The following is a 4,061-nucleotide window of genomic DNA, read 5'->3' on the forward strand; positions in this document are numbered from 1 at the left end:
AAAAAAAAAAAAAAAAGAAAGAAAGAAATCAAACGCACACACACCATAAAGTATTTTATATTTTTATTATGAAAGTAATAAATATTCATTCTAAAAACTTTGGAAAATAGTTTCTACTCAACAAAAGAATAAATAACATAGATCTTTTGTATCTAAATCTTCACACAAATCTTGATTATTTACCAAGGAACTCTTTCTGGAAATAAAGTTCTGCATCCAAGGTTATACACATTTTATAGACTAGTCAAAATATTGCAAAATTGCCCTCCACTATAATTTTCTAGTTTTTTTCCCAATCAGAAGTATAAAATGTAACTTCATTGTTTTCATTTGCATTTTCTTTTTGAGATACAGTCTTGCTTTGTCACCTAGGCTGGACCTCCCAGGTTCAAGTGATTCTCCTATCTCAGCCTCTCGAGTGGCTGGGATTACAGGCTCCTGCCACCATGCCTGGCTAATTTGTTTTTGCATTTTTAATAGAGATGGGTTTTCACCATGTTGGCCAGGCTGGTCTCAAACTCCTGACCTCAAGTGATTCACCCATCTCAGCCTCCCAAAGTGTTGGGATTAGAGGTGTGAGCCACCATGCCCAGCTTGCATTTTCTTTTTATTGTTTAATATCTTTTCATGTATTAATTCTTCAAATTTTTGTATTAATTCTGTAAAAAATTCTTGTTTTATATCCTTTATCCATTGGCATTTTTGTCTTTTTATTTTTTCATCAGATGAAACTATTAAACTTCATAGAGAAATTATCAACTCTTCGCCATTTCTGTTGGAAATATTTTCCCCATTTCATTTTGTTTTTACTACTTTGTAAAGTCAAAAAGTTTTACATTTTCATGCAGTCAGCTCTATTAATATTTCCCCTTAAGGTTTCTTTCTTTATTAATGGGCTTAGAAATGCATTCCCACTCTGCTCTGAGAACAGATAAATACTTAAATGTATTTTCCTAGTTCCTTTATAGATTAGCAGTCATATTTAACTATTTATTATATTTGGAATTTATTTAGATGAATCATTTAAGTTAGAAATCTAGCTTTATTTTTTTTCACAAATAGATATTGATAAATTATCAGCCAGGATTTTTAAATACAATTTTCCTCTTTTAGCTACTTGACTTTTGTATTTTATTGTTTACACTTTGAGCCTTTACAAAATTCCTTAAATCCTTTCTGGAAGTAGATAGGGAATAAATAGAATATAATTAACAAACATTCTTCTGAGATTAGTTGTATTATTTTGCTGTAAAACATTCCAAAATCCTATATTGCATCAACATTTTTGTTTTCTCAGCAAAATTAAACCAGGTTACACTAATAGAAGCAAGTCAAAATGAAGAAGACTAAAACTGGATGGCTTTTTCTTTAGTCAGGGTCTTACTCTGTCACCCAGGATGGAGCACAGTGGCATGATCACAGCTCACTGCAGCCTTGACATCCAGAGCTCAGGTGATCCTCCCATCTCCGACTCCTAGGTAGCTGGGACTACAAGCATGCGCCACTACACCCAGCTAATTTTTTGTAGAGACAGTTTTGTCATGTTGCCCATGCTGGTCTCAAACTCCTGGGCTCAGGCAATCTGCCTGCCTCAGCCTCCCAAAGTGCTGGGATTACAGGCATGAACCACCATGCCAGGCAAGATGACTTTTCTCTGTTGAAATGAGGACTGTATCCTCCATCTGGCCATAGGAAGGATCATCAATTACAAAATTACATCACCTCCTCTTCCTCCAGCCATCTAGTTTTCTCTATATCTCACTCTTTGAAATCAACCAAAGGAAAGTGTCTAAGAGAGCAGGATGCAAGCAACTTCTCTGCATTAGGCTCAACGGGAACATTCTCTAGGGACTGAATGTGCCGGCTAGCTAACTCTCGACTCCCTTAAATTCCATAAACCAATGAAGTTTCACAAAATTAACAAGAGTTAATTAGCGGAAGACACCTTAGGATGTCAGTCTTAGGGTGGCCAGATTTGTACATGTGACCAGCCCCCTTGGCCACAGCTGACTATCCAGAGGCAAACATCTGGTACATACCAGGTCAGTCTTTCTCAGAAATTTGGAATTGCAACAAAAGAGCTGGAGCTAAGAGAGTTAAGAACTCATATCAATCTAGGGTTGGACTCGCCATTTCTTTTATAAGATTCATGTTGAAGCAAAGCAAGCCAGTTCCCACAGCAAAGAAGAATGAATTCAATAAGAAAGGAGGAGGAAAGATAGTAACCTATGCATTTAAATAGGAATAAGTAACCTGTGTTCCTCATTTTCTGATTTCTGGCTCCAGGCCCTCAAGGCCTGCTTATGCTTAAATTCCCTTAAAACCCCACATATCCATCCAGTGAATCCCCTTTATCCGAGCTAATGTAAGTGGGCTTCTGTTCTTAGCATATGATGCTATCTGATTAAGGCAGCCTGATATCCAGATCATGCTTTCTAGTTTCCCAGGGGTAATCACTGACATTCTCTTTTTACCACCACCCTTTGAACTAGGTAGGTCAGGATTATTACCTTCGCTCTATAAATAGAGAAAACCGTGACCTAGGAGGGGTGGCACCCAAGATAGCCGAATAGGAGCAGCTCCAGCCTCCAGCTCCCAGTGTGAGTGACACAGAAGACAGGTGATTTCTGCATTTTCAACTGAGGTGCAGACCGACACATCACACCTCTCACGGCTGGGTACACCCTGAGACAAAGCTTCCAGAGCAAGAATCAGACAGCAACATTTACTGTTCAGCAATATTCTATCTTCTGCAGCCTCCGTTGCTGATACCCGGGCAAACAGGGTCTGGAGTGGACCTCAAGCAAACTCCAACAGACCTGCAGCTGAGGGTCCTAACTGTTACAAGGAAAACTAACAAACAGAAAGGACACCCACACCAAAACCCCATCAATACGTCACCATCATCAAAGACCAAAGGCAGATAAAACTGCAAAGATGGGAAAAAGCAGTGCAGAAAAGCTGGAAATTCAAAAAATAAGAGCGCATCTCCCAGGGAACAAAGCTGGACAGAGAATGACTTTCATGAGTTGAGAGAAGAAGGCTTCAGTCAATCAAACTTCTCACAGCTAAAGGAGGAACTACGTAACCAGTGCAAAGAAACTAAAAACCTTGAAAAAATAATGGATGAATGGATAACTAGAATAATCAGTGAAGAGAAGACCACAAAAGAACTGATAGAGATGAAAACCATGACATGAGAACTACATCACAAATGCACAACCTTCAGTAACTGACTCGATCAACTGGAAGAAAGATTATCAGTGATTGAAGATCAAATGAATGAAATGAAACAAGAAGAGAAATGCAGATAAAAAAGAGTAAAAAGAAAGGAACAAAGCCTCCAAGAAATATGGGATTATGTGAAAAGACCAAATCTACCTCCGATTGGTGTGCCTGAAAGTGATGGGAAAAATGGAACCAAGTTGGAAAACACTCTGCATGATATCATCCAGGAGAACTTCCCAAACCTAGTGAGGCAGGCCAACACTCAAATTCAGGAAATACAGGGAACACCACAAAGATACTCCTCGAGAAGAGCAACTCCAAGACACAACTGTCAGATTCACCAAAGTTGAAATGAAGGAAAAAATGTTAAGGGCAGCCACAAAGAAAGGTCGGGTCACCCACAAAGGGAAGCCTATCAGACTAAGAGCAGATCTCTTGGCAGAAACTCTACAAGCCAGAAGAGAGTGGGTGCCAATATTCAATGTTCTTAAAGAAAAGAATTTTCAACCCAGAATTTCATAGCCAGCCAAATTAAGTTTCACAAGTGAAGGAGAAATAAAATCCTTTACAGACAAGCAAATGCTTACAAATTTTGTCACCACCAGGCCTGCCCTACAAGAGATCCTGAAGGAAGCACTAAACATGGAAAGGAACAACCAGTACCAGCCATAGCAAAAACATACCAAAATGTAAAGTCCATCGATGCTAGGAAGAAACTGCATCAACTAACGAGCAAAATAACTAGCTAATATCATAAGGACAGGATCAAGTTCACACATAACAATATTGACCTTAAATGTAAATGGACTAAATGGTCCAATTAAAAGACACAG

The 4,061-nt window shown here is 38.7% G+C and overlaps 1 protein-coding gene across 2 annotated transcripts in view; it reads right to left on the reverse strand.

Moving 5' to 3' along the window:
• ADAMTSL3 (ADAMTS-like 3) overlaps positions 1–4,061 on the reverse strand; it is a 418,202-nt gene that overhangs the window by 247,037 nt on the left and 167,104 nt on the right. The gene's annotated exons all lie outside the window — the stretch shown is intronic.

Source organism: Colobus angolensis, unplaced genomic scaffold, assembly GCF_000951035.1.
Source record: "Colobus angolensis palliatus isolate OR3802 unplaced genomic scaffold, Cang.pa_1.0 Scaffold376, whole genome shotgun sequence".
Classification (NCBI taxonomy): domain Eukaryota; kingdom Metazoa; phylum Chordata; class Mammalia; order Primates; family Cercopithecidae; genus Colobus; species Colobus angolensis.